The following is a 26,411-nucleotide window of genomic DNA, read 5'->3' as shown; positions in this document are numbered from 1 at the left end:
AGATTATTTGAAACGCACTTTTTGTTTTATATTAGTGCAAGTGGGAGTTTGTTGGGTTTTATGCCCTAAATAAAACTCATTTCAATATAATCAGATTTACTTATTAATATAGATCAGAAATAACATTTAATGTTGCATGGTTCACATGATTTATTTCATGATTATATGTACATAATGTATAAATTCATCTGAAATCCTTTTCACATACTTGATCCTGTTTATTGTGTCGTCAACACATTGGAAAGTAAACATGACTATGTGAATAAAGTTTCCTAGATTTATCAGACATAGGGTTTTACTGATATGATAATCTACAACAAGAGTTTACTTGTATTTGGAGAAATACTATGTTCTTTCCAGAGCATTGGTTAAAGTAAAGCTCAGGTTGGATGCATGGAGTATGCATCGGAAGGGACCGATATTGAACTTTGACTTAGATTTATTAAACTTACCGTAATATCTATTCAAGTCAATATCGCCTAGTTGATCCTAGATCAAATGATCTTAATCCTGATATGATTAGGCTCAATCTTGAAAGGCTATTCGTGTTCTTTGATTTGTTAGTTAAGCCTACTTTTAGGTCAGGGTGATACGTACATTTTGGGAACACGGTAGTGCAATTGAGTGGGAGCGCTATCATAAACATGGAATCTATAGCTTCTATCTGACGAATAGTAAGCAAAGGATGATCTCCTTCGAGCTTGACCAAACGAACATAAATGGTGGAGTACTCATTTCACATTAGCTGAAATATCATTTATACGGGGTCAAGTGTTTTAAGGAATAAATACATTGTAGGGTGTAACGGTAATTTAATCCCTTTACAGTGTAGATCATTCATATAGAGGATCATTGATCACATTAGGATTATAACAATGGATAACTAATGATGTGTCTATATGGTGGAACATATAGAGCATTCTATATACTGAGAGTGCAATTCTAAGTTCTATGCGTGGATTCAACGAAGAATTAATAAGTTAGTGAATTTTAGTGCTAAATTCTTGATCTACTTATTGGAAGCTCGGTTATATAGACCCATGGTCCCCCCACTAGTTGAGATAATATTGCTTGTAAGACTCATGTAATTGGTTTTGATTAATCAATTATAATTCTCAAATTAGACTATGTCTATTTGTGAATTTTTCACTAAGTAAGGGCGAAATTGTAAAGAAAGAGTTTATAGGGGCATATTTGTTAATTATGATACTTTGTATGGTTCAATTAATAAATATGATAAATGACAATATTATTTAATAATTATTTATAGTTATTAAATAGTTAGAATTGGCATTTAAATGGTTGAATTAGGAAATTGGTATTTTTGAGAAAATCAGATACAAAAGGTGTTAAAATTGCAAAATTGCAAAAAGCAAGGCCCAATCCACTAAGTGTAGGGCCAGCCACTTTTGTAGGAAATTTAAACTGATTTTTTCATTATTTTAATGCCAAATAATTCAAACCTAACCCTAGTGGAATGCTATAAATAGATAGTGAAGGCTTCAGGAAATTTACACTTAAATTTTCTATTTTTCCTTCAGAGAAAAACCTGAGCCTTCTCTCTCCCTATCTTTAGCTGTCACTTCTTCTCTTCCCTCTTGAGAATTTCGAAATCCTTAGTGATTACAGTAGTGCCCACACACATCAAGTGATACCTCAATCATAGTGAGGAAGATCGTGAAGAAAGATCATCAGCAAAGGAGTTTCAGCATCAAAGATTCAGAGAAAGAGATCCAGGTTCAGATATTGATAATGCTCGCTACGTAAAGGAATCAAGGGCTAGATATCTGAACGGAAGGAGTCATTATATTCCGCTGCACCCAATGTAAGGTTTCTTAAACTTTATATGTGTTTAATTTATCGTTTTAGAAAGTTCATATTTAGGATGTTAATAAACATACTTGTGAGTAGATCTAAGATCCTGGTAAAATAATTTCCAATAGATTGCCCCCAGGCAAAGAAAGAGGAGTCGAAAGCTGAGGTGAAACCGGTTGCTGCTCGTGTGTTTGCCATTACCCAAGCTGATGCTGCAGCCAGTCCTTCTGTTGTGACAGGTCAGCTTCCCATCAACAACTTGTTATTTACAGTATTATTTGACTCGGGAGCTACACGTTCATATGTGGCTACAAGAGTGATTGATCTTTTGGGTAGGCCTTGTGATATTTTAGAAAGAGGGTTTGGAACCCTAATGCCTAGCGGGGAATTGGTTATCTCTAATAGGCGCATTAGGTCTATGCCGATTAGGATCGAAGATAGGGAATTGAGTACTGACCTTATAGAATTGAAATTAACTGAGTTTGATATTATACTGGGAATGGATTTTCTATCCAAGTATTCGGCCAGTATAGATTGTAGGCGTAAAATGGTGACTTTTCAGCCGGAAGGAGAAGATCCATTTGTTTATGTTGGATCGGTTCGGGGGTCTCGGATCCGGTTATTTACGTGTTGAGAGCTAGGGATTTACTATGCAATGGTTGTGTAGGATTTCTAGCGGTAGTTTTTGACTCCAACGGACACGAAACATTTGGGCTCGAGGTAGTCGGGTGGTGAAAGATTTTCTTGATGTGTTTCCCGAGGAGTTGCGGGATTGCCGCCACGCGCGAGAGATTGACTTTGTAATTGATTTGGCACCTGGAGTCGAACCTGTTTCTAAAGCTCCATATAGGATGGCTCCAGCAGAACTCAAGGAGCTTAAGTTACAACTTCAGGGGATGCTTGATATTGGGTTTATTCGACCCAGTGTATCGCCCTGGGGAGCTCCGGTTCTTTTTGTGAAAAAGAAAGATGGTTCCCTCAGAATGTGTATTGATTATCGGGAACTAAACAAGCTGACGATTAAGAACAAGTACCCGTTGCCCAGGATCGATGATCTGTTCGATCAGCTTCAGGGAAAGACAGTGTTTTCGAAGATTGATTTACGGTCGGGTTATCATCAACTCAGAATTCGGGAGGAGGACATACCGAAAACTGCTTTTAGAACTAGATATGGGCACTATGAGTTTCTGGTAATGTCATTCGGATTGACTAATGCTCCTGCGGCCTTTATGGATCTTATGAATAGGGTGTTCAAGGATTTCCTCGATAACTGCGTTATAGTGTTTATCGATGATATTCTTGTATACTCTCAGTCAGAAGAGGAGCACGAGCATCTTCTTCGAATGGTGTTACAGCGACTTAGGGATCACAAGCTGTATGCCAAGTTCAAAAAGTGCGAATTCTGGTTGTCCGAGGTGTCCTTTCTGGGTCATATTGTTGGGAAAAATGGAATTATGGTCGATCCAAACAAGATAGAATCAGTGAAGAATTGGCCGAGGCCCAAGTCTGTGACAGAAGTTTGAAGTTTTCTCGGGTTAGCGGGGTATTATCGACGTTTCGTCGAAGGATTTTCTAAACTTTCTATGCCCCTAACCGAATTGACCAAGAAAAATCAGAGGTTTGTGTGGTCAGATAAGTGTGAGTCAAGTTTTCAGGAGTTGAAGCAACGTTTGATAACAGCTCCGGTGTTAGCTTTGCCATCAGATCAAGAGAAATTTGTTGTTTATTGTGATGCGTCCAGACAGGGTTTGGGATGTGTTCTGATGCAAGCTGACAGAGTCATAGCTTATGCCTCTCGTCAACTGAAGGATTATGAGCAGCGTTACCCAACTCATGATTTAGAGCTCGCTGCTGTGGTTTTTGTTCTAAAGATTTGGCGACATTATCTTTACGGTGAAAAGTGTGAGATTTATACGGATCATAAGAGTCTTAAATACTTTTTCACCCAAAAATATTTGAATATGAGGCAGAGAAGGTGGTTGGAGTTAGTTAAAGACTACGATTGCGAAATACTGTATCACCCCGGGAAAGCCAATGTTGTGGCTGATGCTCTGAGCAGAAAGGGTCCTGGGCAAGTGTGCACTACGGTTATGATAGCCCCTCAACTAGCCTCGGATATGGTTAGTGCAGGAATTGAGTTCGTGGTCGGGAAATTACACAATTTAACCCTCCAATCTGATCTGTTGGAGAGAATCAGAAAGGCACAACTAGAAGATCCCGAGCTAGTTAAAGTTCGAGATGAAGTAGTGGCTGGTCGGCCTAGAGGTTTTTCAGTCTCGAGTAGTGGAATGTTATTATATAAAGCTCGAGTTTGTGTTCCTAGTGTTGATGAGCTTAAGAAAGATATACTTGATGAAGCTCACACCACACCTTACTCGTTGCATCCGGGAACCACCAAGATGTATCAGGTTTTGAAACCCTACTTCTGGTGGTATGGGATGAAAAGAGATGTGGTGGACTATGTGTCCAAGTGTTTAACCTGCCAGCAGATTAAGGCTGAACATCAGAGGCCGGCAGGGTTATTGCAACCTTTAGTCCTTCCAGAATGGAAGTGGGAGGACATCGCAATGGACTTTGTAACTGGTTTACCTAAAACTACAGGGATGTATAATTCTGTATGGGTCATTGTGGATAGATTTACAAAGTTGGCTCACTTTCTACCAGTGAAAGTTACCTATTCAGTGGATCAGTATGCTGAATTGTATGTGAATGAGATAGTTCGTCTCCATGGAGCCCCTAAATCTATTGTGTCAGATAGGGATCCAAAGTTCACATCGAAGTTTTGGGTGAGTCTTCAGAAGGCTATGTGTAAAGCCCGCTTAGTTAATTTGGAAATTAGCAGTTATTTATGTTAATCAGGAAATTATTTATAGCTATTTAAATAATTTATCTTTGTTATTTATGGAATTCTGATATGCATGATGATGTCATTAGTAGCTTTTATGTTTCGCATTTCCGGTGTCCGGTATTTTGGAACGCGGCGTTTGGCTCATTAGAAATCACAACTTAGTATGTTAGTATTTTGGGGACGGGTTTTAGACATTGGGAATGTCGGGAATGGCCGGGAATTTAGAATGTCCCAAAAATACCCCTTTAGTATGAATTTTGTAATTTTATGGTGGAGGGGCAAAATGGTCTTTTTGCCCCAATGACTTTTTGTCTTTTGTGACTTGTAAATGGAAATTATATGTTGATTTTAATTATTCTTTTCTTGGCTGAAATTAATTGAGTAATATGTTATAAATCCCTTTTTCTCAAAATTCCATCACTTAGGCAAATTTTAAAGAATTTAGAAAAAATCAAATAGAAAAACTCTCTCTCTTTTCCTCTCTTTCGGCTGAGCTTGGGGGTTCAAAAGGGCTGGTTTTCTTTGGTGATTCAAGCCCTAATTTGCATCTTTATTGATCTCTTGTTGTGGTATGTGTTTCCTAGTCCCTTTCTCTTTAAATCTCTTGAAAAAAAAATGATGAAAAGTGTTGAAATGCATGCATGGTTTGATTATGTTGCTGCTGTAATTTTGTGGTTGATTTATGTGGTTTAAAACATGCTAATTGAAGTTAATTTGGGTTGTTTGAAGCATGATTAGTTAGGATTGTTCAAACTTTTAGTTTTATGTGAAAAAGTATGAATTTTGGAAGGAAATTGTTATGTTTCTGTTCTGTGATGTTGCTGTTGTTTCTAAATGTTTTCTGAGGTAATATTATGCTAGTTTAAGGTGGATTAAGCTAGTGGATTGCTTGTTTAGTTGGTTTTGCTCAAGCTTGAGTTTGGAACTCAAAGCTTGAGCTTCAATGGTGAATTTTGCATGTGTGATTTCTGGGTAGGTTTGATGCTCTAGAATTGTTATTTGGGACCTATAGAGGAGGTCTGGAAAGTTTGGGATCAATTGGGTTCAAATTGGTCAAGTTAGGAGATTTTTAGTTTGCTGCCTGCGAGGAACCGGAATTCCGGTTGAGCATCCGGAATTCCGGATGGGGTTCTGAATTTTCCCAGAACCGGAATTCCGGTTGGGCAACCGGTCTGCCGGTTGGGGATTTTTTCAGAACCCTAGTTTTCCTCGTTTTTGGGGTTTTAGGGGTATTGCCATGCTTTTTATCGATAGGGAAACTTTTAGTTTCGAGTTTTAGTCCCCGGGAAGTGATTTAGCGTGTCACTTATAGCGTTGTGATTTTTATGGTTTAGGAGCCGATGTCCGCCATTCGGCTTCGAGTTCCGGTCGGGTTGGCGGCACACACGAAATCGGAATCCGGAGTAAGATTAGTATAACAGTATGCATATGTAGTTTACATGTTTAGCGTGCATGTAGGAAGCCTGTTAGATTACATTAGATATGTATTTAGGCTTCGAACCACCCAACCCTGTCACGTCGGTACAGGCTGGAGTATGACCAGCAGCCGGAGTATGACCGGTTCGACCGATCAGGCTGACACTGGTTGGTGGTTTAGTGCTATTGACCTATCCCGTCGGTACAGGCTGGAGTATGACCAGCAGCCGGAGTATGACCGGTTCGACCGATCAGGAGGATACTTGTCAATAGTATCGTCCCCTGAACGTTCAAAACTCAGTACCATGTTGGACATGGCAGTAGTGCTCAGTACCATGTTGGACATGGCAGTAGCGGGGCTCAGTATCGTGTTGGACACGGCAGTCAGTTTTATGTATGATATTAGTATGCTTTTCTTACTGAGTCTGTCGACTCACAGTTTATGTTCATGTGTAGGTAAAGGCAAGGCAGTTGCTGATGGACCGTGAGCGAGCTTATGGGATTGTACATGTCGGGGCGGTTAGGCCTGGAGCGTACGATCCTCGGGACAGCACGGCTGAGATTTTGTAATTGTCGTTAGACGACTTTCATTTTGATGTAAAGTTAATCAGTTAAAACTGTTGTAAATATTTTATAAATCGGGATCCCGAGACTTTTGTAAAATGGTTTATAAGTTTAATGAAAAAGCAAAATTTTAATTAATCACGTTTTTCCATAAACCTCGTTGATTAGCATCGAGCTGCACAGTACGTTTAAAAATCACGTAATACGCCTAAGATAGTTAGGGTGTTACAATTTGGTATCAGAGCCGCCAGGTTGTCTTCCGAAGATCGTCACGACATGTACAATCATCATCAGCAGTTAGCTCGGTTCACGGTTCAGTAAGCCTTTATTGCTTTAGTAGTTTATTTTATTCAGTTATGAAAAAGAAAAGCCTGTTAGGAAGCATGTTAGTAGCCTGATAGTAGAATAGGCGCATGTTTCATTTCTAATTTCCAAATTAAGCGGCATTAGTAAGCTCGCCTTGAATACGACCTGATATGCCAACTCTTGGTTTCGCAGGCGGTTCTAACTAGATGGACGCCAGGCGGACTACCAGGAGTCGAGGCAACTCCGTGGGGTCGAATCAGGGAGAGGGAGCTCGGTTTCCCCCACCTGCTAGGGGCCGAGGTAGAGGTCCCCGAGGCAGGGCTCGTGGTCGGGGTGATGAGAACCCGCCTCAGGCTGCCCAGGCTCCCCGGCCGATCGGGGAGCCCCGAATCGGGAGTTGCGGTTTGCGGAGATGCAAGCCGGATCGAAGAACAAGACCTCGAGATTCAGAGGTTGAGACAGCAGGGTGCTCCTGCAGTTCCAGTGCCAGTAGTTCCAGCGGCACCTGCCCCTGCTGCCCAGGCCGAGATAGTGGTGGCGGCCCATAGATTGGAACCATTGTATGAGCGGTTCCGGAAGTAAGCACCTCCGGTGTTCCTGGGAGGTCCAGATGTGTCAAAAGCCGAGCAGTGGCTTACGGTGATCACCAGAATCTTGAACTTCATGGGTGTCACCGGCAACGACAGAGTGGTGTGCGCCACATTTCAGTTCCAGGAGGATGCCCTGGTATGGTGGGACATGGTGTCTCAGATTCACGATGTCACCACCATGACCTGGGAAAGGTTCCAGGAACTTTTCAACGCGAAGTACTACAATGAGGCGGTTAGAAGCGCCAAGAGGAAAGAGTTCGTTCACCTGACCCAGTGGGAGAACATGAGTGTCACTGAGTATACTACTCAGTTTGACCGGTTGGCGAGGTTAGCCTCGGGAATCGTGCCGACCGACTTCAGCAGGAAGGAGAAGTATCTGGACGGGTTGAATCCCAAGATCAGGCATGACCTGATGATTACCCGCGACGACGGCACCACCTACGCTCGGATGGTGGAGAAGGCCTTGCGGGCGGGGGCGCGGTGGGGTGTATGTCGGATTCGGCCCGGTACTCGGTTGGTGGCGGAGCTCCTACCCCTCTGCATCGGGCTTCGGCGGGGGAGTAGTGGTTCGGCCATTGATCGGAGGAAGAGGGCACCCATCGCTTCGGCGGCTCGAGCCGAACAAGAGGTTCGGGGGAACCGCAACGGAGGGAGTCGTCTGGTGGTAATGAGACCCGATTCTCCTACCCCGAGTGCCCTAGGCAAGAGGCATCATCGGGGAGAGTGCAAGGGGCGGGGATGCTTTCATTGTGGCATGCCCGGGCACTTCAAGAGGGAATGTCCCCGGCTCGGCCGGAGGCACCGAGAGCTCCGGCGATGCCCACTCCGGCGGGGTATTCGCGATCACGCGAGGCGATGCGGATGCCGGCCCATCGGTTGTTACGGGTCGGATTTTTATTAACGACTCGCTTTATTCGGTCTTTGTTTGATTACGGGGCTACACGTTCTTATGTGGCGGCCGAGTCTTTAGTAAGTTGGGTAGACCCTTTGATAGATATGAGTCGGGGTTTGGAACCTGTTACACAGCGGAGAATTGGTTATCTCCAATAGGTGGATTAGGTCTATGCCGATCGGGATAGATGGTAGAGAGTTAAGCGGCGATCGATAGAGATGAGCTTAGTCGAATTTGATATTATTTTAGGAATGGATTTCCTATCTAAATATTCGGCGAGCATTGACTGTAAGAGGAAGATGGTGGTCTTCCAACCGGAAAGTGAAGAACCGTTCGTATTTGTGGGTTCGGTTCAGGGATCTCGGATCCCGGTGATCTCGGCTATGTCAGCGAGAGAATTATTGCACGGTGGGTGCTTAGGGTTTCTGGCCGTGGTGGTGGACACCACTCGGCCAGACACCATTCGGCCAGAGGACATCAGTGTGGTTCGGGAATTTTTGGACGTTTTTCCCGAAGAACTTCCAGGGTTACCACCTCATCGGGAGATTGACTTCGTGATTGACTTAGCACCAGGGGTGGATCCGGTTTCTAAAGCCCCGTATAGGATGGCTCCAGCTGAACTTAAGGAGTTAAAGATTCAGCTCCAGGGGTTGCTTGACATAGGGTTCATTCGGCCCAGTGTGTCTCCTTGGGGAGCCCCGGTTTTGTTCGTGAAGAAGAAGGATGGATCTATGAGGATGTGCATCGACTACAGAGAGCTGAACAAGCTAACGGTGAAGAATAAATATCCATTACCTAGGATCGATGACTTGTTCGATCAGCTTCAGGGGAAGACGGTCTTTTCTAAGATTGATCTCCGTTCGGGTTATCATCAGTTGAGGATCCGAGAGGAGGACATTCCAAAGACGGCTTTCCGCACTAGGTATGGACATTACGAGTTTCTGGTTATGTCATTCGGACTAACCAACGCTCCTGCAGCATTCATGGACCTGATGAATAGAGTATTCAAGGATTTCCTCGATATCTGTGTGATTGTGTTTATCGACGACATCCTCGTGTACTCTCAGTCAGAAGAGGAGCATGAGTTACATCTTCAGATGGTACTGCAGCGACTTCGAGAACATAGACTCTACGCCAAGTTCAAGAAATGTGAGTTCTGGTTGTCTCAGGTGTCCTTCCTAGGGCACATTGTGAGTAAAGATGGGATCAAGGTGGATCCCGGGAAGATTGAATCCGTCAGGGATTGGCCGAGACCGAAGACAGTGACAGAGATCAGAAGCTTTTTGGGATTAGCTGGGTACTACCGTAGGTTCGTGGAGGGGTTCTCCAAAATTGCAATGCCCCTAACCGAGCTTACAAAGAAGAATCAGCGATTTATCTGGTCAGATAAATGCGAAGCTAGTTTTCAGGAGCTGAAACAGAGGTTGATTACTGCTCCGGTACTAGCTTTGCCTTCGGACGAGGAGAAGTTCGTGGTCTATTGTGACGCATCCAAACAGGGTTTGGGGTGCGTATTGATGCAAGCCGATCGGGTTATCGCTTACGCCTCCCGTCAGTTAAAGGATTATGAACAGCGATACCCGACTCATGATCTAGAATTGGCCGCAGTGGTTTTTGCACTGAAGATTTGGCGGCATTACCTGTATGGGGAGAAGTGCGAGATCTATACCGACCATAAAAGTCTCAAGTATTTCTTTACTCAGAAAGATTTGAACATGAGACAAAGGCGTTGGTTGGAATTAGTGAAGGACTACGATTGTGAGATCCTTTACCATCCCGGGAAAGCCAATGTAGTGGCCGATGCCACGAGCGAAGGGCCCCGGGCAAGTAGCTAGCATGGTTCAGATCTCACCTCAGCTAGCAGAGGATATGGTTAGATCCAGCATTGAGTTTGTAGTAGGTCAGCTTCACAACTTAACGCTGCAATCTGATCTGTTAGAAAGAATAAAGGTTGCTCAGACGACAGATCCGGAGTTAGTGAAGATCCGGGATGAGGTATTGGCTGGTCAAGCCAAGGACTTTTCAGTGTCAGCTAGTGGAGTGCTTTTGTATAAAGCCAGGGTTTGTGTCCCGAACAGTGTGGACTTGAGGAACGAGATCTTTGAGGAGGCTCATTCTACTCCATATTCTCTACATCCCGGCACCACCAAGATGTACCAAGATTTGAAACCGTACTTCTGGTGGAGCGGTATGAAGAAGAATTTGGTAGAATTCGTATCGAGATGCCTCACGTGTCAGCAGATCAAGGCTGAACATCAGAGACCAGCAGGGTTGTTGCAGCCTCTAACCCTACCAGAATGGAAATGGGAGGATATTACGATGGATTTTGTGGTCGGGTTACCTAGGACCACGGGTATGTATGACTCCATTTGGGTAGTGGTGGATCGATTTACGAAATCTGCTCATTTTCTGCCGGTTAAAACAACGTTTACAGTGGATCAGTTGGCAGAGTTATATGTCAGGGAGATAGTGAGACTTCACGGGGTACCGAAGTCTATAGTTTCGGACAGGGATCCGAAATTCACCTCCAAATTTTGGCAGAGTTTGCAACGGGCAATGGGTACGAAGCTAAAATTCAGTACAGCATTCCATCCTCAGACAGATGGTCAGTCCGAAAGGACAATTCAGATATTGGAGGATATGCTGAGAGCCTGTGTTATGGACTTTGAGGGTTCATGGAATAAATATCTACCGTTGATAGAGTTCTCTTACAACAACAGTTACCAGAGTACGATAGGGATGGCACCCTATGAACTGTTGTACGGTAGGAAATGTAGATCCCCTATCCACTGGGATGAGACAGGGGAGAGGAAATACCTAGGTCCAGAGTCAGTTCGGCGGACCAATGAGGCAATAGAGAAGATAAAAGCTAGAATGCTTGCCTCACGAGTAGACGAAGAGTTACGCGGTCCGAAACGTAGGGATGTTGAGTTCCGAGTAGGGGACCATGTGTTTTTGCGAGTATCTCCGATGAAGGGGATTAAACGTTTCGGGAAAAGAGGCAAGTTATGCCCTAGGTTTACAGGACCTTTCGAGATTCTCGAGAAGATAGGTCAAGTGGCATATCGGTTAGCATTGCCTCCAGCTTTATCAGCAGTGCACAACGTATTTCATGTCTCAATGTTGAGAAAATACGTTTCAGACCCCTCTCATATACTCAGTTATGAGAGCCTTCAGCTCGGTCGGATATGTCTTATGAGGAACGGCGGTGCGGATCCTGGATAGAAAGGATAAAGTCCTTCGGAATAAGACCATAGCGTTGGTCAAGGTTCTCTGGAGAAACAGTAAGGTGGAAGAAGCCACCTGGGAGCTAGAATCAGATATGCGAGCTCAATATCCAGAGTTATTCAGGTTAGATTTCGGGGACGAAATCCTTTTAAGGGGGGGATAGTTGTAAAGCCCGCTTAGTTAATTTGGAAATTAGCAGTTATTTATGTTAATCAGGAAATTATTTATAGCTATTTAAATAATTTATCTTTGTTATTTATGGAATTCTGATATGCATGATGATGTCATTAGTAGCTTTTATGTTTCGCATTTCCGGTGTCCGGTATTTTGGAACGCGGCGTTTGGCTCATTAGAAATCACAACTTAGTATGTTAGTATTTTGGGGACGGGTTTTAGACATTGGGAATGTCGGGAATGGCCGGGAATTTAGAATGTCCCAAAAATACCCCTTTAGTATGAATTTTGTAATTTTATGGTGGAGGGGCAAAATGGTCTTTTTGCCCCAATGACTTTTTGTCTTTTGTGACTTGTAAATGGAAATTATATGTTGATTTTAATTATTCTTTTCTTGGCTGAAATTAATTGAGTAATATGTTATAAATCCCTTTTTCTCAAAATTCCATCACTTAGGCAAATTTTAAAGAATTTAGAAAAAATCAAATAGAAAAACTCTCTCTCTTTTCCTCTCTTTCGGCTGAGCTTGGGGGTTCAAAAGGGCTGGTTTTCTTTGGTGATTCAAGCCCTAATTTGCATCTTTATTGATCTCTTGTTGTGGTATGTGTTTCCTAGTCCCTTTCTCTTTAAATCTCTTGAAAAAAAAATGATGAAAAGTGTTGAAATGCATGCATGGTTTGATTATGTTGCTGCTGTAATTTTGTGGTTGATTTATGTGGTTTAAAACATGCTAATTGAAGTTAATTTGGGTTGTTTGAAGCATGATTAGTTAGGATTGTTCAAACTTTTAGTTTTATGTGAAAAAGTATGAATTTTGGAAGGAAATTGTTATGTTTCTGTTATGTGATGTTGCTGTTGTTTCTAAATGTTTTCTGAGGTAATATTATGCTAGTTTAAGGTGGATTAAGCTAGTGGATTGCTTGTTTAGTTGGTTTTGCTCAAGCTTGAGTTTGGAACTCAAAGCTTGAGCTTCAATGGTGAATTTTGCATGTGTGATTTCTGGGTAGGTTTGATGCTCTAGAATTGTTATTTGGGACCTATAGAGGAGGTCTGGAAAGTTTGGGATCAATTGGGTTCAAATTGGTCAAGTTAGGAGATTTTTAGTTTGCTGCCTGCGAGGAACCGGAATTCCGGTTGAGCATCCGGAATTCCGGATGGGGTTCTGAATTTTCCCAGAACCGGAATTCCGGTTGGGCAACCGGTCTGCCGGTTGGGGATTTTTCAGAACCCTAGTTTTCCTCGTTTTTGGGTTTTTAGGGGTATTGCCATGCTTTTTATCGATAGGGAAACTTTTAGTTTCGAGTTTTAGTCCCCGGGAAGTGATTTAGCGTGTCACTTATAGCGTTGTGATTTTTATGGTTTAGGAGCCGATGTCCGCCATTCGGCTTCGGTTCCGGTCGGGTTGACGGCACACACGAAATCGGAATCCAGGTAAGATTAGTATAACAGTATGCATATGTAGTTTACATGTTTAGCGTGCATGTAGGAAGCCTGTTAGATTACATTAGATATGTATTTAGGCTTCGAACCACCCAACCCTGTCACGTCGGTACGAGTGGAGTATGACCAAGCGGCGGAGTATGACCGGTTCGGCCGATCAGTGACACTGGTTGGTGGTTCAGTGCTATTGACCTATCCCATCGGTACAGGCTGGAGTATGACCAGCAGCCGGAGTATGACCGGTTCGACCGATCAGGAGGATACTTGTCAATAGTACCGTCCCCTGAACGTTCAAAACTCAGTACCATGTTGGACATGGCAGTAGTGCTCAGTACCATGTTGGACATGGCAGTAGCGGGGCTCAGTATCGTGTTGGACACGGCAGTCAGTTTTATGTATGATATTAGTATGCTTTTCTTACTGAGTCTGTCGACTCACAGTTTATGTTCATGTGTAGGTAAAGGCAAGGCAGTTGCTGATGGACCGTGAGCGAGCTTATGGGATTGTACATGTCGGGGCGGTTAGGCCTGGAGCGTACGATCCTCGGGACAGCACGGCTGAGATTTTGTAATTGTCGTTAGACGACTTTCATTTTGATGTAAAGTTAATCAGTTAAAACTGTTGTAAATATTTTATAAATCGGGATCCCGAGACTTTTGTAAAATGGTTTATAAGTTTAATGAAAAAGCAAAATTTTAATTAATCACGTTTTTCCATAAACCTCGTTGATTAGCATCGAGCTGCACAGTACGTTTAAAAATCACGTAATACGCCTAAGATAGTTAGGGTGTTACACTATGGGTACCAAGTTAAAGTTTAGTACAGCCTTTCACCCTCAGACTGATGGTCAGTCAGAAAGAACTATCCAGATTTTGGAAGACCTACTGCGAGCCTGTGTCATGGACTTTGAGGGTTCATGGAGTAAGTACTTGCCTTTAATTGAATTCTCCTACAACAACAGCTACCAAAGTACAATAGGGATGGCTCCCTATGAGATGTTATACGGTAGAAAATGTCGTTCTCCTATTCATTGGGACGAAACAGGAGAAAGGAAGTACCTGGGTCCAGAGTTAGTGCAAAGGACCAATGAAGCTATTGATAAGATCAAGGCTCGGATGCTTGCTTCTCAAAGCAGGCAGAAAAGTTATGCTGATCCGAAGCGCAGAGATGTCACATTTCAGGCAGGGGAACATGTTTTCCTGCGAGTTTCACCCATGAAGGGTATTAGGCGCTTCAGGAAGAAGGGTAAGTTAAGCCCTAGGTTCATTGGGCCATTTCAGATACTCGAGAAGGTCGGCCAGGTAGCGTATCGGCTAGCCTTACCACCAGCATTATCAGCTGTTCATGACGTATTTCACATCTCTATGTTAAGGAAATACGTGTCAGACCTGACTCATGTCTTGAGTTATGAAGCCCTTGAACTACAACCAGACTTATCCTATGAAGCAACCTGTTCAGATTTTGGATAGAAAAGAAAAAGTTCTTCGTAACAAGACTATTGCACTGGTTAAAGTGCTCTGGAGGAACAGTAAGGTGGAAGAAGCCACCTGGGAATTGGACTCAGATATGAGGACTCAACATCCAGAGCTATTCAGGTTAGATTTCGGGGACGAAATCCTATTAACGGGGGGATAATTGTAATGACCGCTCTAGTAATGTGGATTAGAAAAGGCAATCAGCACTAATTTTTATTATTTTATTATTATTTGTGAATTAATTTTTAATGTGGACCCCAATATTTAGAAATAAATATTAGAGTTATAATTTCTCAATTCCGGAGATTTTATTAAACTCTAGGGGTATTATTTAGCTTATATGTGAAATATGTTAATTTTGTAATTTTTGCTCGGCGACAACGGAAAATGCGATGGATGGCTAGATTGATCACATGGGTAAGTTTAGAACCTTACTTCATAGTGGGAAATATTTTAGAGAAAATAAATTATCGGGATTGAGCGGGGTTATGGAATTGACCATTTTACCCCTAGCTTTAGAAATACCTAAGTTATACCTTAAAGGGCATTTTTGTCATTTGAAAGGAATAAGAGATAGGTGGCTTTTTGGTTGATTGACACCTAGCAAAGATATTTTCAGCAACGGAAAATGGATTTTCCTTAAGCTTTTTCCCATTTAGAGAAAATAGAAGAAAATAGAAAAATCAACATAAACCTTTCCTCTCTCTTTCTTGCTTTCGGCTGGGGAAAATCAAAGGCAAACCAGATTTCTTCCTTTCATTTCCTTGGATTTTCAGCAAGGATTTTAGCTATTGGAAGTGAGGTAAAGCCCTAGACTAATGGTTATTTATTTTCAAGCTTTTAAGTTAGGTTGAAATGGTGTTTTGGTTTGATAGGGGCTGTTAGGTTTGTTTATGCTTAGGGTTCGAATTGTATAGGTTATTTGAGTTAAATTAAGTTCCTAGCAGCTGATATTGTTGATTGGGTTGAGCTTTGTGCAACCTTGAGCTTTGAATGTAAAGCTTTGTTCATTAATGGCAACTTGAGTTGTGATGGTTTGTTCTGTGAATTGCTGCCTAGAAATCATTGTATATGCATTGTATAGGTATACTGGAGAGTTTGGTAAAGTTTGGGATTGAATTGAATCAAGGGGGATGATTTTTGGTTCCCAGCAGTAGAACCGGAATTCCGGTTCTGGGTGGCCTGTACCAACCGGTCGACCGGTTGGTGACCCAGAACCGGGATGCCGGTTGGGAACCGGTCTACCTGTTGGGGGAATTTCCAGAACCCTAGTTTTGGCCAATTTTGAGATATTTAGGGTATTGCCATGAGGTTTATCAATAGGGAAACTTTTAGTTTCAAGTTTTAAGTCCCGGAAAGTGATTTAGCGAGTCACACATCTGTATTACTATTATTGTGATTAGGGCATCCATCTAGCACGTGAATTCCGTTCAGGTCGGCCAGCACACTTGAATTCGAAAAACAGGTAAGAACTGTGTATAATGTATGATGTGATTATCTGAATGTGTGTATATGTGTTTATATATGCATGCTTGAGTTATGTTAAACACTACCAACACTTGTATGAATAAGTTATAGAGTGTAATGGTACAGTGATTGTTGTGATTGTGAGTACGATACAGTGATACCAACACAAGCATGGAAAATGCTAAGGTGTGTGGTACATCACTCAGTGTTACTCCGTGATCGGGATAAACCCTACCAACACTCGTACAGTGAGGTACGTTGTGTATTGGGTATAGTGGTTGTACCCTGGTATTGAACGTTCATACTCATCTGTTAAGCTCTGTAAATAGGTGTATGGGCGCCTATTTACAGGTCGAAAATTATATGGTATGTTATATGCATTTCTTACTGAGTCTGTTGACTCACAGTTTCTACTTCCATGTGTAGGTAAAGGAAAGGCGAAGGCTGAACAGGAATGAACCTGAGCTCGGGTGAGATTGTACATGTCAAGCAGCGCGACCTGGAGTGTTCGGTCTCGGGACATCTGGGTGTTATATTTTGAAAGTCGCTGTGCAACCTGTGAATTATGTATTTTGAAATGTAAAGTTTAAAAAGTAAATTTTACGAAGTTTGAAATCGGGATCCCGAGATTTGTAAATATTATATTATATTACAAAGTTTAATATTTAAAGCAAAAGTTTTAATTTGACACGTTTTTCGAGAAATTTCTTTGATTAGCGAAGATTGCACAATAATTGAAAAAGCACTGTAGCGTGCCTTAGCATTAGGGCGTTACAGTTAATACTGCACTTCTGTTATTCATATAATTATTACTTCATTTCCTTTCCACAATTAGAAACAGATATCACTCCCACCCATAAAAAGCATACTAATACCTAGCAAAACAAAAACAAAATCAAAAAGTTGGTAATGAAATTTTGTCAAAACAAATAAATACTAAGATATTAAAATTATGCATTTATGGTATGGCTGAGCTTTTAGTAAACATATAAGTATAATCATTGCCTTATAGAGAAAAGCATAATATAATACTAATTTGGGCATATCTCAAAAAATCTCCGTAATAATAATAATAATAATAATAATAATAATAATAATAATAATAATAATAATAATAATAATAATAATAATAATAATAAAAAATTAATAATAATAAAAAAAAGGGTGAATTAAAGAAATAGAAAAAGAATCTTACAAAAATTTTGTTTCTTCAATCAGAGAAAATCAATGAAAGGGGAGACTGATAAATAATAAAATGCCAATAACATCCCAACAAAAAGCCACTCACACAAATAATAAATAATTTCACTTATAATTAATTAATTTTTAAGTTTTTTTTTTCACCTCAATATGGAAAACTTTATTTAATCTATTTAATTTTTTGTACAACAACTCTAATGATGCACACTAATGTGTATTTGGTAACATTTTTTTAATCAATTTTTTATTTTTAAATTAAAAAAGTGAAATATTTTCTAAAATCATGTTCTATAAAACTGTTTTTACTTTTTAATTTTTCAATTAAGAATCTAAAAAAAATTACTTTCAAACTTTTTTTAATTAATATTTTGGACTCCAACCCAACTTAAACCTTAAAAACCAAACCTAAACTCAGTCCCGGACTTGGACTCGCCCCCGATCTCGACCTCGGATTCAGCCCCGAACCTGACTTGATAAAATCAACAAATAAAAATAAAAATTATAAAATATATTTTTATTTTTTGTTTTTAAAATTCAAAAACAAAATTAGTTATAGAATACATTTTTGTTTTTCAAAAATAAAATTTTACTTTTACTTTTGTAATTAAAAAATTTTAAAAATAAAAATGTTACTAAATGCCATCTAAATATCACAACAAATATTCTACCAAGTAAATATATTTTACTTAAAATATCTCGCATTTTATATTATTTACATTAATAATAAAAAATAACTAATTTATTAAATAATTAGTAAGAATTATATCAATTCAAAGCTATTAGTGAAAACTTAAAATCTTAAAATAATTTAATAAAATATAATATTTATTAAATCAATTCAACACTACATTTTCTTTTAAAAAAAATCTTATTAAAGTTCTATAATGATCCTATTGTATTATACGCGACCATTTTCAAAATAAGCAAAAAAATGATTATGTAAAAAAGAGTTCTCCAACAATATCAAACATCTCAAGAATGTAAATATTTTCAAAATACTTAAAGTTTTCATAGTCAATATTTTTATATTCTTCAACATCAATGTGACAGTCAGTAGTCCCGTGATCCGTAAGGGGAAATACCGGGTAAGCTGTGCAATCTCACACTGCCTGGGGAAGGTCAAGTGGGATGATTCTGAGACTGTGTAGGTATGGGACTACACAGTTGAAGAGGGCTTAAATGGATTGATTGGTACTACCTATATCAACAAGGTGCATCTTGTTTTTCGGTAGCCCATCACGAAAGAACTCCACAGTTAAGCGTTCTTGACTTTGAGTAATTTAAGGATGGGTGACCTCCTGGGAATTTTTCCCAAGAAGCGTGCGAGTGAGGACAAAGCATGCTGGAAACACTCGTGTTGGTCTGTAGGGTCATCAATCCAGGAAGCAGCCAGAGTGGCGTACTCGTGTATAAGAGCCATTATTCCGTGGGTGGAAGGACCCAATGGAGGCTTAAAGCGGGGACGTTACAAATGGTATCAGAGCCTTGATCTTGCCAGAAGTGTGGTTGACGAGGACATTGGACCCCGTAAGGGGGGGGGGTGATTGTGACAGTCAGTAGTCCCGTGATCCGTAAGGGGAAATACCGGGTAAGCTGTGCAATCTCACACCGCCTGGGGAAGGTCAAGTGGGATGATTCTGAGACTGTGTAGGTATGGGACTACACAGTTGAAGAGGGCTTAAATGGATTGATTGGTATTACCTATATCAACAAGGTGCATCTTGTTTTTCGGTAGCCCATCACGAAAGAACTCCACAGTTAAGCGTGCTTGACTTTGAGTAATTTAAGGATGGGTGACCTCCTGGGAATTTTTCCTAGGAAGCGTGCGAGTGAGGACAAAGAATGCTGGAAACACTCGTGTTGGTCTGTAAGGTCATCAATCCAGGAAGCAACCAGAGTGGCGTACTCGTGTATAAGAGCCATTATTCCGTGGGTGGAAGGACCCAATGGAGGCTTGAAGCGGGGACGTTACAAATGGTATCAGAGCCTTGATCCTGCCAGAAGTGTGGTTGACGAGGACATTGGACCCCATAAGGGGGGTGATTATGACAGTCAGTAGTCCCGTGATCCGTAAGGGGAAATACCGGGTAAGCTGTGCAATCTCACACCGCCTGGGGAAGGTCAAGTGGGATGATTCTGAGACTGTGTAGGTATGGGACTACACAGTTGAAGAGGGCTTAAATGGAATGATTGGTACTACCTATATCAACAAGGTGCATCTTGTTTTTTGGTAGCCCATCACGAAAGAACTCCACATTTAAGCGTGCTTGACTTGGAGTAATTTAAGGATGGTGACCTCCTGGGAATTTTTCCTAGGAAGCGTGCGAGTGAGGACAAAGCATGCTGGAAACACTCGTGTTGGTCTGTAAGGTCATCAATCCAGGAAGCAGCCAGAGTGGCGTACTCGTGTATAAGAGCCATTATTCCGTGGGTGGAAGGACCCAATGGAGGCTTGAAACGGGGACGTTACAATCAACATTCACTTATATCTATGAAAAAATTTACTTTTAGTCGCAGCAAAATTTGTGACTAAAAGTAAAAATATTATGACTAATTATAAATTATCATTCGTATGTTGTGACTGAAAGGTCCATGGTTAAAAGTATTAGTCACAAAAATTATAATTTATTGTGACTAATTAGTCATAATACTTGTTGTGACTAAAATTAAATTAGTGACAACTTGTATCGAAATACTATATTTTAGTCACAAGTAAGATTTTGTTGTGACCAAAACTCACATTTAGTCAAAAAATAAATTATGCGATGACCAAAAAATTGTCACCAAAAATAACATTTTTTTTGTAGTGTATGTGAAATTAACTTGAAGCTCTATGTGTCACACATTTTTAAAAAATTAAAATTGATATTTTGGTAATTTTTATGTGAAAAGTTATTTCAAAAATAAAATAAAAATAAATAGAAATTATACAAATTATGGAAAAACTTAAAGAGTTTAGTTTTTTGTGACATATTTTTTTAAATTCAATTTGTTATGGATTTTTACAAATATTTACATTTTTATGGTTTAAAATATATCATATTTTTGTAATAAAAAACTATCGTTTAAAATAAATCATACTTTTAAAATGACAAGTGAGAATCTTAAAAGTTAGGGTTAGATGAGTGAGAAAAAAATAAATATGATATTTAATTAATAGTAACAAATAAAATATGACAAAATAAATAGCATAAAATGATAAAAGAAATGCTTAAGTCCATAAAAAGCAGACACACATAAAATTGCCATATATTTCAAATAAAGTTTTAAAATCCCATATTAGGTGTAATTTTCTCGTTTAGTATTTTGTTTGTTTTTGTATTTCATTTTTTTTTTATTTTTAACACCTTGGAGGACAAGGTGATTTTGAAAGGGTGGGAAAGTGTTATGAAAATAATATAAGAACTTATTAGTAGTTTGTAAATAGTGTGAAAGCCTATAAATATGTAATTGTGTAACTATTATTGGATAGAGAATGAGAAATTAGAACTTTAGTTCGATTGAGAGATTGACAACTGTCTCGAAGAGTGTATTTTAAAAATTTGTCTTGTCTCGAAGAGGATCCGTTACCTATCAGATATGCTCATGAAGATTAATATGCATCCATTGTCTAATATAGACAATGACTTTTCTATCTTGAACTTTTTCATTCCTCCTCATTGTTGAGAATCATGTGGTTCCATCTCAAAATAAATTGGTAAAACCAATTGGTGATGAGTGGAGTAGTCCATGTTCTTATATATGGCTCAATACTTTACTATTTATTCAATGTGGGACAATGTCCACAATATTCTCCCTCAAGATGGTGGCTATTTTTTTTTTGCTCACCAATCTTGAACCATATCCGCAAGGGATATGACTCTAATACCATGTTGAGAATCATGGAGTTCCATCTCAAAACTCATTGGTAAAACCAATTGGTGATGAGTGGAGTAGTCCATGTATATATAGCTCAATACTTTACCATTTATTCAATGTGGGACAATGTCCACAATATTTCTCCTAGCGGGCTTTCGATCCACACCTATCAAAGAGTTAGCCAGCCGCAAGCGAGCACAATAGTACTCCCAGTAGTAGTATTTGCGCTAAAGATTTGACAACATTACTTATATGGTGAGAAATGTGAGATATACACTAATCATAAGAGTCTAAGCTACTTCTTCACCCAGAAAGACCTGAACACGAGACAAAGGCGTTGGCTTGAATTAGTAAAGGATATTTACGACTGTGAGATCCTTTATCATCCTGGGAAGGCCGATGTTGTGGCTGATGCCTTGGGTAGAAAAGGCCAGAGTTAGTGAAGAAGATCTCCCAGCAACTACCAGATGAAATGACCCAAGCTAAAATTAAGTTCGTTGTAGGGAAATTGGCTAATATTACCCTGTAATCTACTCTTTTTAATCAAATCAAAGAAGCACAATTTCAAGATCCAGAGATAGTGAAATCCCAAGATAGGGTTTTGGCTGGAAAAACTAGTGACTTTACAGTGGATAACACGTGAATGCTACGATTTATGAATCGTGTTTGTGTGCCTATGGATGATAACATTAAAAGAGAAATCTTAAACGAGTCTTATACGACTCCTTACTCAGTTCACCCGGGAACAACGAAGATGTACCAAGACCTCAAGACCATGTTCTGGTGGCCAGGCATGAAGAATGATATTGCTAAATATGTTACAAGATGTTTAACTTGTCAACAAGTGAAATGAACACCAGAGGCCTACAGGGTTGCTGCAGCCACTGAATCTTCCAGAGTGGAAATGGGAATACATTTCCATGGACTTTGTGGTTGGATTGCCTAGAACCTCGGGACAATAGGACTCTGTGTGGGTCTATTGGATATATTTTACCAGGGTCTAGATTTACTAACAAGTATGTTTCATTAACATCCTAATATGAATTCTAAAACAATAAAATAAACACATATAAAGTTTAGGAAACCTTACATTGGGTGCAGCGGAATATAATGACTCCTTCCGTTCAGATATCTAGCCCTTGATTCCTTTCTGTAGCAGAGCATTATCAATATCTGAACCTGGATCTCTTTCTCTCTTTCCTTTGATGCTGATTCTCCTTCTTGTTGGATGGTTTTCCACAGTCTTACACACTGTGATTGAGATACCACTTGATGTGTGTGGGTACTCACTCATTCACTCAAGGAATTCGAAATTTAGAGAAGAAAAGAGAAGGGAAGAGGTTCGGCCTATAGAGAAAAGATAGAGGCTCAGTTTTCATCTGACAGAAGTTCACAAAGTTAAGTGTGAATGAGAGCCATCACTATCTATTTATAGGTAACCACCTAGGTTTAGGTTAGAATTATTTGGCATTAAAATAATGAAAAAATAAATGATAAAACCCATAAAGTGTGGCCGGGCATGGGCTTGGATAATGGGCCTCACTTATGCAATTTTGCTGTTTTATCATTCCTGCATCTGATTTTCTCAAAAACGCCAATTTTCAAATTCAACCATTTAAATGCCAATTCTAATTATTTGATAACTAAAAATTAATTATTAAATAATATTGTCATTTAATATATTTATTAATTAGACATATAAAGTCTCTTAATTAATAAATAAACCTAGAATCTCTTTTCTTTACAATTTTGCCCTTGCTTAGTGAAAATTCACAAAGTAGACATAGTCTAACTTTAGAATTATAATTGATTAATCAAAATCAATTAACTGAGTCTTACAAGCAGTATGGTCTCAACTAGTATGGGGACCATGGGTCTATATATCCGAGCTTCCAATAAGTAGATCAAGAATTTATATCTTAAATTCACTGACTTATTAATTCTTCGTTGAATCCACGCATAGAACTTAGAATTGCACTCTCAGTATATAGAACGCTTTATATGTTCCACGATATAGACACGTCATTAGTTATCCATTGTTATAACCCTAATGTGATCAATGATCCTCTATATAGATGATTTACACTGTAAAGGGATTAAATTAGCGTAACACCCTACAATGTATTTTATCCTTAAAACACTTAACCCTGTATAAATGATATTTCAGCTAAGTGAAATGAGATCTCCACCATTTATTTTCGTTTGGTTAAGCTCGAAGGAAATCATCCTTTACTTTCTATTCGCCAGATAGAAGCTATAGATTCCATATTTATGTTAGCGCTCCCACTCAATTGCACTACCGTGTTCCCAAAATGTACGTATCACCCTAACCCAAAAGTAGGCTTAACTAACAAATCAAAGAACATGAAGAACACTCTTGAGATTGAACCTAATCATATCAGGATTAAGATCATTTGATCTAGGATCAACAGGTTATATTGAATTGAATAGATATTATGGTAAATTCTAATATATCTAATCAAAGTTCAATATCGGTCCCTTCCGATGCATACTCCATACATCCGATGCTGGTAAACTTTGCCAATGTCCTAGAAAGGACATAACACTTATCCAAGGTGTAAGAATACCTATCGCTGATTATACCATGCCAGTCTAAATCCAGTGTTCTGACAAATCAGGGAATAAACTTTCTAACATATAATTAAGATTATATTCCACTGTGCTGACAACACTATAATCATTAACAAATTGATATGTTCTGGACTTAAATAGAATTCATACATTATGTACATATAATCATGAAATAAATCATGTGAACCATGCAACATTAAATGTTATTTCTGATCTATATTAATAAGTAAATCTGATTATATTGAAATGAGTTTTATTTAGGGCATAAAACCCAACAGGGTCATAGTTGACAGGTTTACAAAATCAGCGCACTTTTTACCTGTTCGGACGAACTTCTCCATTGATCAATATGCTGAATTATATGTTAGAGAAATTGTTCGTCTCCATGGTGTCCCAAAGTCCATTGTTTCTGATAGGGATCCTAAGTTCACATTAAGATTATGGGAGAGTTTACATCGAGCCATGGGTACTCAGTTGAAATTCAGTACGACATTTCATCCTCAGACGGATGGATAGTCCGAGAGGACCATTCAGATTTTAGAGGACATGCTTCGGGCATGTGTGTTAGATTTTGAAGGATCATGGGTAAAGTACCTTCCCCTGATCGAGTTCTCGTACAACAACAGTTATCAAGCGACAATCGGGATGGTTCCTTATGAACTTTTATATGGAAGAAAATATAGATCGCCTATTGACTTGGATGAAGTGGGTGAAAGAAAGTTCCTAGGTCCTGAAGCTGTTCTGAGAACAAGTGAGGCGGTTGATAAAATTAGAGCGCGAATGCTCGCGGCTCAAAGCAGACATAAGAGTTATGCTGATCCAAAGCGTCGAAACATTGATTTTCAGATTGAAGATATGGTATTTCTCTGAGTATCGCCTATGAAAGGCATCAAGAGCTTTGGTAAGAAAGGAAAGCTTAGGCTAAGGTTCATTAGACCTTTTCGAGATCCTTGAAAGGATAGGGCAAGTAGCGTACAGGTTGGCTATGCCCCCCAGCGCTGGAAGCCGTACATGATGTGTTCCACATTTTGGTGCTTCGAAAGTATGTCTTAGACCCGTCCCATATTTTGAGTTATGAAGCATTGGAACTTCAACCAGATCTATCATACGAGGAACAACCGGTGCAAGTACTTGATAGAAGAGAAAAAGTTGTGAGAAACAAGACAATTTCACTGATAAAGGTATTATGGAGGAACAGTAAAGTGGAAGAGGCAACCTGGGAACTCGAGACGGATATGCAGCAGAAATATCCGGAGTTGTTTAGGTAAATTTCAGGACAAAGTTTCTATAAAGAGGCGATAATTGTAATATCCTAAGATTAAGATAACAGATTAGCGAACCCTAACTAGTTACATGTGTATTTATATGAAATTATATTATTATATAATTTATTATGTGTGAATTAATTTGATAAATGACATGCTAAGATCCCGTTGGTGAGCCAATGACATTTTTGTAATTTTGACCCAAGAGCGGTAAAACTGTAATTTTAATGTTGTGACGTGCTTATGGACTATATTATTATATAGTATACTTGTCTTTTCCTTTTTTAGGTGTTTTCTGACAGGTCGGCGCAGTATAGTCACAATTGGGAATTTCAGGCCAACTGAGTTCGTGGCCGAAACACATTTTTGGGATTTTATATTGGCATTTATTGATACATGAATATTCTAAAGATTATTTGAGTAATGTGATATGTGAATAATGACTTTATTGCCCTTGACTGCTTATATGTATGTTATATGGCCGTAGGGGCATTATTGTTATTTTGACATTTGTGTTATTTGTAACAAAATGTAATTATTAACAAATTAGAAAGTAGAATTTGTGGTTTTTGCTCAGCCCCAAAACCGACCCTCTCCCTCTCACTATATTCATTTTCTTTCACTTGATAATTTGTCAAAATTTGGTTTGATTCAAGCTTGGAGTTGTGAAATTTTGTGCTTGGACTTTGGAAGAGCTTAAGGTAGTGTTTCTACCACTTTTACCTTGAATTTTATAGCTGTAATTTTATAGTGAAAATATATGTGAAGCCATTGATTATGTTCTTGAAATTGCATGCTTATGAGATTTGAGTTGATTATGGTGTTGTAGTTATAGTTGTGTTTAAAGTTAGTAGATATTACTTTGTGTATGGTTTAGATTGTGAAATTATGTTCTATTGAAGATTTAGACCTAATTGAGCTGTTGTTATTGTTTAATTGTGTGGTTGAGCAAGCTTTGAGTTCTTGCAAGTTTTAGTTCAAGAACTCAAAGCTTGCTCAACAATGGCACTTTTTTGTTCTTGGTGCAATTATTGTGTTTGAGCTGTAAAATATATTTAATATGTTATATGATGATGCTCTGGAAAGTTTGGTGGTGATTGAGGAAGATTTGAGTAGGTTATGGAGGCTTAAAAGTTGAGATTATTTTTTCGTGTTGTTTCTGCCCAAGCAACCGGAATTCCGATTGGTTTAGGGCTGTTCCAACCGGAATTCCGGTTGGACTGTATCGGGGAAGACCGAATTTTGTTTTGGCCATAACTTTTGACTCAGGATTCTGTTTTG

Source organism: Cannabis sativa, chromosome 6, assembly GCF_029168945.1.
Source record: "Cannabis sativa cultivar Pink pepper isolate KNU-18-1 chromosome 6, ASM2916894v1, whole genome shotgun sequence".
NCBI lineage: Eukaryota > Viridiplantae > Streptophyta > Magnoliopsida > Rosales > Cannabaceae > Cannabis > Cannabis sativa.
Note: the sequence above shows the minus strand (reverse complement) of the source record.